This window comes from Spermophilus citellus (genome assembly GCF_964194105.1).
Source record: "Spermophilus citellus genome assembly, chromosome: 3".
Classification (NCBI taxonomy): Eukaryota; Metazoa; Chordata; class Mammalia; order Rodentia; family Sciuridae; genus Spermophilus; species Spermophilus citellus.
Genome location: NC_138184.1, coordinates 217,575,228 through 217,582,562, shown reverse-complemented (window position 1 = coordinate 217,582,562; position 7,335 = coordinate 217,575,228). Strand labels below are relative to the sequence as shown.

The 7,335-nt window shown below is 46.3% G+C and overlaps 1 protein-coding gene across 1 annotated transcript in view; it reads left to right on the top strand.

Moving 5' to 3' along the window:
• Positions 1-3,076: 3,076 nt before the first annotated feature.
• The window catches only part of SLC37A3 (solute carrier family 37 member 3), a 46,844-nt gene continuing 42,585 nt past the window's right edge, over positions 3,077-7,335 (top strand). The window contains exon 1 of the mRNA XM_081286405.1: positions 3,077-3,199. The gene's annotated coding sequence lies outside the window, so the exon portion shown is untranslated. The remainder of the gene's footprint in view (positions 3,200-7,335) is intronic.

The following is a 7,335-nucleotide window of genomic DNA, read 5'->3' as shown; positions in this document are numbered from 1 at the left end:
TGTCTTTCCTGCACCTGGCATCTGTCATTTCCCCTGGTGTCCCCTGTTTGGCTGGGCTGGGGGTTGTTAGAAGGATACTGAGTCTTAAGTGACTTAATTGCTTTGTCGATTTGAAAAGCTCTTTTTGAGAAGTCCCAGAGAGAAAGGAAGCGAGCAAAGAGGAGGTGAAAAAAAGGACTTTGAAGGTGTGTGTGGAGAAAGAACGGAACAAAAGTCTCATCTCACTCCCAAATTCCACCACTCAGTGAAGGTTAATCTCTAGGTCTTGGAAAACCTCAAACCTGCAGTTCTGAAGGCTGGTGGTAGAGGCGTAGAGCTGAGATGGATTTCTCCTTCTATTCCCCACAGAGTCTAGAATACTAACTGCTTCTCCGAGTGATCTGGGAGGCTGAGGTAGGAGGATCTCAAGTTGGAGACCTGCCTCAGGAACTTAATGAAACTCTAAGCAATTTAGCAAGACCCTGTCTCAAAATAAAAATAAAAAAGGGCTGAAAATGTAGCTCTGTGGTAAAACACCTCGGGTTCACTCCCCAGTCTAAACAAAACAAAACAAAACAAAAAAGCAAACCAAAACCCCCCAGATTTTCTACATGAGGTAGGTAGAGGGCTGTATACCTACATGTATGTAGGGTAATGTGTATTGCTGTTAAATAGCACCAGGAGCAAAAGAGATTGGGAAACATCCCTATTGATAAAATACTAAAATTGGCATAGTGTTTTCTAGGAAAGAGTCCCAAATCAACTTGAGTAGGTTGCAACCAGCAGTTTTATAAGAAGAGGTTGGGGGGAAATTCAGAATGTACATAATTTAATAATGGTAAATATTGCTTTAGAAAATGTTTGGGTCAGTTGTATACATGCAGTTGTATATACTGGGAATGAGGTAAAATGTTCTTTCTTGGGCTGGGGATATAGCTCGGTAGAGTGCTTGCCTTGCATGCACAAGGCCCGGCACCCCTTCCCCCCCTAAAAAAAGTTCTTTCTTTTTTTTTCTTGCCGGTGTTGGCGGGGGCGGGAGGTGTCACTGGGGATTTAACCCAGGAGTGCTCTACTACTGAGCCACAACTCCAGCCCCTTGTTTTCCTTCTCACATTTTTTAAAAATTGGTGCCTTCTTGTTGAACATACTGATGGGATTTGTTATATATTCCTACATGCACACAATGATAAAACAGCATCATTTGGCCATTATTACTCCTCAGCATTTCCTCCTCTCATTACATCTTCCACCCCTTGTTCTAGCCCTTTTTAAAAATTTTTATTTTGAGGGCTGGGGATATAGATCAGTTGATAGAATGCATGCCTCACATGCATAAAGCCCTGGGTTCAATCCCCAGCACCACAAAAGAAAAAAAAGTATTTTGAGATAGGGTCTCACTAAAGTTTCTGAGGCTGGCCTCAAACTTGCAATCCTCCTGCCTAAGCCTCCTGAATCGATAGGATTACAGACACCACTATGCTGCTGGCAGGTAGAGCAAGAAAACAAACAAAAAAGACACTGCCAAATGCTGCTCTGCTCTGTGGGCTGCTGCTTTTTTTTTTTTTTTTTTTTTTTTTTTTTTTTTTTTTTTTTTTTGTGGTGCTGGGGACAGAACCCAGGGCCTAGTATATGCAAGGCAAGCACTCTACCAACTGAGTTATATCCCCAGCCCTGGGCTGCTGCTTTGAGAGCTACCATGACATGTCCTCAACTTGGAAATCAAATGTAGGTCAGGATCTACCACAAAAGCACAGGCTGGGGCAGGAAGTAGACTTGGTGTCTGTGTCAAGGAGGTCAGGTGCAAAATATTGTATTTCCTCTGGTAATGGTTATGGTTACAAAGTAAGTCAGCTGACAGATCCAGCACTCAGAGAGCACCCAGAGGTAGGAATCAAATGTTAAAAATGTCCAGGTGATTAAAAAAATTAAGTCCAGAGATACTGTCTCTCCCTGTCCAACCCTCTCCCCCAAGTTGAAAGGGCATTGTGTGGGCTATGGGGAAATTAAGTATTCTTGCCGAGGGTGGAAGTAACAGAGGTTGTGCACTTGTTATCCATGCATAAACATAATCACATGTGCATGAATATATACAAAGAAATGCACAAATATGTACATATATACCACATATTTCACTTTTTTTTTTTTTTTTTTTTTTACTATTTTTACTTTTTTGTGTGTGTATGTGATACTGGAGGTTGAATCCTGGGACTCAAACGTTAGGCAAGTGCTCTACTATTCAGCTACATATATATATATATATATATATATATATATATATATATATATATATATATATATATATATTAAGAACTGCATTTCTGGGGCTGTGATTGTGGCTCAGCGGTAGAGCGGTCCCCTAGCACGGGTGGGGCCCGGGTTTGATCCTCAGCACCACATTAAAAAATAAAAAAATAAAAATAAAATAAAATAAAGGTATTGTGTTGTGTCCATCTACACCTAAAAGAAGATCAACTTCATTTCCCCAACAGTTGAAAGCCCCCAGGAGGCAGCGCACCTTTGCCTTTATTTGCCTAAAGGGACCCTTGCTCGGAGTTCTGTTGTCAGGCTTTAACTTTGCTGAAGGCTACATTGATGTTATTAGGGCAGATGGGGCGTGGTGCAAACAAAACTAAACAGACTAAAGGCCCTTCCAAAATGGGCAACTACATCTATTTATTTTTTGGTGGAACTGGGGATTGAACTCAGGGCATTGTGCATGGGAGGCAAGCACTCTCCAACTGAGCCTTATCCCCAGCCCTAGCAACTGCATTACTTAGTTTAAACAAAAATTTAATGCTTAGCCAGGTCAGTAGCACAGCAATAAAGAATAAAATTAAAATTAAAAAAATAAAAGAATGGAATAAAAATAAAAATATTCCATAAAAATAAAAAATGGAATAATGGTTCGTTGAAAAAAACATCTGTCCGTCCGTTTTCCCCCGCGTTTCAGCTCTGTTTTTCCTCTTGACTTTCTTGGCCAGCAACCCCGGCGGTGTCCCAAGCCCGGGGCTGGGGCCTTGGCCCCGCGGAAGCGCCCCGCCCGTAGGTAAAGCCGCGCGGCGGGACTACAACTCCCGGCTTGCACCGCGCTCGCGCCCGGAAGCCCTGGCCGCGGCTCCGAGGGTGAGGTGGCGGCGGGGGCGGCGGGCAGCGGCGCGGAGCCGAGCGGAGCCAGCGCGTGGAGCGGCCGGCCGCAGCCGGGGAATCCTGCGGGTCTCGGGTGCGTGAGCTCCAGCGCGTGCAGCCCGAGCCCGGCAGGGGAGGGGACGGGCCCGAGGGGCTCCCGGGACGCGAGGGTGGTGCGGGGCTGGGGGTGCTGGCAGCTGGTGGGTGTGGCGCCCGGGCGGGGCCGTCCGCTCGCCCCCCTGGTGGCCCCGCGCGGGCTTCGGGTCCCGCGGCGGGCGGGGACCTCCGGGGAGCTGCGGGAAGGGCCTCGTGGCGACCCGCGTCCCCGTCTGAGCCCGCGGGGGGCGGGGGCTTTTGTGCCCCTCGTGGACCCGCCGCGGCCTTGGAGCCCGCGAGGCTCGGACTTCACCAGCAAAGGGCTGGTCCGGAGCCCGGGCGAGGGACTGCCCAGTGGCTGGGAGGCGGTCGGAAAGGATGCGCAGAGGGCAGAGAGGCAGAGGGTCCTGGGTTGTGATTTGGGGATGATCGTGGTCTCAGCCCCGGGATTGACGGTCCTGTGACTTCTCATTCCTCCCTCCACACTGATTTGCACAGTGTGGTCTGTTTATTCTTAGTTTTGACAGGAGATAATGGGACGTGTGCCCCTGCATCCTGGGATTCTTGAGACGGTAGGCGACCTGGTGGTACATTGTTACCGAACTGTTTATAGGAAGAATCCTTCCCCGGTGGGCAGAGTCAGACTTGTTTTTCCTCCTGTGTTGGGGATTGAGCCGAGGGCCTGGTTCATGCTAGGTAATTGCAGTTAAAGCAAGTGCTCTACCTTTGAGTTACACCCTCAGGCTCCCCCACTTCTTTTTTTTTCTTTGAGACAGGGGTTTACTAAGTTTCCCAGGTTGGTTTCGACCTTGCCAGCCAGGCAAAGACAACATTGTTGTCCTTGGAACATGTTCAAAAACAGGAAGAATGTGGTTTTGGGAATCCTGAAATAAGATAATTTTACAGATAAATTCTAGGTATTTAACATCTGTGTTATTGAGACAGTTTAAGAAGAGAGAAAAATTACAAAGAGATTTGAGTTTTGAATAAAAAAAAGATTTGTGTGGTACAGGTAAAATGGCTTCAAATCAGATGTGAAATAAAAAGCTACTTGTATAAGTGTTGGATATTAAGATATTAAATTAAAACATACAGTACTGTAAAAACGGTCAATTCAGCTAACCTTTTAACACTTTCCTATCTACCTCTTAAACTTTGAGTATGCATATTTTTTCACTTTGCAAACATAAAATCTGAAGTCTAGGGAGTGAGGAAGTTGCCTATCCAGTGCCCTTCTCATTTAATGTGTAAGAGAGTCACTCTTACCATCAAGGTGAGCTTTTTCCCATCCTGCATGTGTACCTGTGCATCTTAGGTGTGATAATTGTAATTGCTGTGTTTTACTCAGCTTGGGATAGTTTCTAAGCCTTTGCATTTAAACAATATCACATAGAATGTAGAGTCATAGGGCTAGGTTGTGGCTCAGTGGTAGAGCTCTTGCCTAGCATGCGTGAGGCACTGGGTTTGATTCCCGGCACCACATAAAAATAAAAACAAGTAAAATAAAGGTATTGTGTCCATCTACAACTAAAAAAATATTTTAAAAAAATGTAGAGTCAGTTCTGGTTTGAATATGCACTACTTTTCTTGAGAGATTACTTTCTAAGTGGTTTATGGTGGCATATGCCTGTAATCCCAGCTACTTGGGAGGCTGAGGGAAGATGATCACAAGTTCAAGGCCAGCTTTGGCAATTTAGTGAGACCCTGTGTCAAAATAAAAAATCAAAGCTGAGTGTGGTGGTGTATGTTTGTAATCCCAGTAGTCTCAGTGGCTCAGGAGGCTGAGGCAGGAGTATTGAGTTCAAAGCCAGCCTCAGCAATTTAGTGAGGCCCTAAGTAACTCAGTGAGACCTTGTCTCTAAATAAAAGTACAAAAAAAAAAAAAAAAAAAAAAGAAGAGAGAAAGGGGGCTGGGGATGTGGCTCAATGGTTAAGAGCACTTGGGTTCAATCCCTGGTACCTAAAATAAAATAAAATGAAAGGACTGGTGATAGAGAGAGAGATCTCTATTATCTTTCTTATCTATAAACTATTGGGGAGAATTGAGTGATATTTGTGCAAAGTACCTACCACGGTGCCTGGAACCTTGTACAAAATATAGTGTTGTGCAAAATCATTCATTCAAAACATCTTCATTGGGCTGGGGGTGTAAGTCAGTGGTGGAGCACTTACCTATCATGCACAAAACCCTGGTTGACTCCTCAGCATTGCAGAAACAAGCAGCAGGAAATCTTTATTGCTCATTCTAATTATTTTGCATAGTTCTGGATTAGAGCTGTGGTCTTATGAAAGAAAGCCACTGCTCTCTTGGAGCTTTGATGAAAGGTAACCAATCACATCAGATGATTATGTTGGGAGAAATGCTGTAAAGGAAAGAAACAGAAGCAGAAGCTGAGGAGTACCGCTTTTTGATAGGGTGGTCAGGGCACGCCACTTGAGGTAACATTTGAGGATGAACCAAGAAAAGGAAAGGATTCAGCCATCATAAGGAAAAAGCATGTATGGCAGCACAAGAGCAAACAGGGCCCAAGGCATGAGAAGTCTTAGCAAGTTAAGGCCCTCGTGTGGGGCACCTCGGGTGGGTCCTTAGGTCGGGAAGGCAGGTGGCAAGGAATGTGGCCTGACCAAGGACTAGGGAACACCTGGCTGCCCAGGGGGCGTCTATTCATGTCATGGGAGGCTGCTCATCTCTGTAGATGCCAATAGGGACAGAACTCCAGCTTCTAAGAAGTGAGGGGAAAAGGGGTAGAATTGTGTGTGCTGTGTGCTTGCAGGTATGTGTGTGAGGGGAGGGGCTCTGCTGGGATGTGGGCAGGGTATGGATTCTGCAAGGTACAAAAGGAATTGGGAAACAGGAGAGAGGCTTCGCTCTCTGCTGGGTTGTGCCTTTTGACTTTTCTACCTTATTCATATATTCCAAATTGAAAATTAATAAAACAAATTCCGGGCTGGGGATGTGGCTCAAGCGGTAGCGCGCTCGCCTGGCATGCGTGCGGCCCGGGTTCGATCCTCAGCACCACATACCAACAAAGATGTTGTGTTCGCCGAAAACTAAAATAAATAAATATTAAAAAATTCTCTCTCTCTAAAAAAAAATAAAAAATAAAACAAATTCTGAGCTCTCCAGCCATCTACTCAGGCAGTCCCCTCTGTCATTTGGAGCCTTCTCCCACCAACCTATCCCTTAGCCATCCTACTTTTCTGTAAGAAAAGAGTCTGTTTTGATGTGCGTCTTGGGGAGCATCAAAGGGTTGTAAGCAGAAGCTGGCTTCTGTTTTCACATGTGCTTCAGGCTCCTGCAGAGAGTGACTTGGGGCTGGGGTAGATGGAGCTGGTGAAACCTCATTGGAGGCCGTTGGGGTCAGTTGGCAGGTGGGTGATGATGGCGGTTTATCTTAGGGGAGTGGCAGTGATGGGGCAGAGCTGATGGGGATAAGTTTTGGAGGTGAAAGGACTGGGTTTGGTAATGGGCTGGATGAGGAAGCTGTGAGAAAAGGAGAAATAAAGGGTAAGTCCCAATTCCCTTGGGAGACAGCGAGGAATGGCGGAACCATTTACTGAGGTGGAGGCTCCAGGGAAGGGGTGGATTTGGAGGGAGAAAGGAAGAATCCTGTTTTAGCTCTGTGGAGGGATATCAGGTGGTCAGTAGGAACCCTGGAGGGTCTGAGGTGGCACCATAAACCTGGGGATCATTGGCATAAAGCTGTGGTACTGGCTGAAGGAATGTGGCCTGACCAAGGACTAGGGATGTTGATGTTGGAAGTTTAAAAAGAGAAGTGTGAAATTGCCACCTCCGAGTTGAGGAAACCCTTGCTAGGGAAATGCAGCAGGCTTGCCGGGCAGTGTTGCAGCCCTTTGAGGTTTGCGGGTTTGAATCTGAGAAGGAAACCTGTTTGTGATTTTTCTCTGACAAAACTCAGCTTCATGGGTGCAAGGCAGGCGGACCAGGCTGGGAGAAGACCAGGCCAGGAGAAGACTTGGCCAGCAGGAGATGGCAACCTCTGTGCTGCTGAGGAGTCGAGGCCAAGGCAGATGTGGCAGACATGGGGAGGACACTGAGGTCGTGAATTGGGAGCCTGCTTGGAGTAAAATAACTGCTGGAGCATGGGGGGTTGGGCAGGCAATCTGGAGACA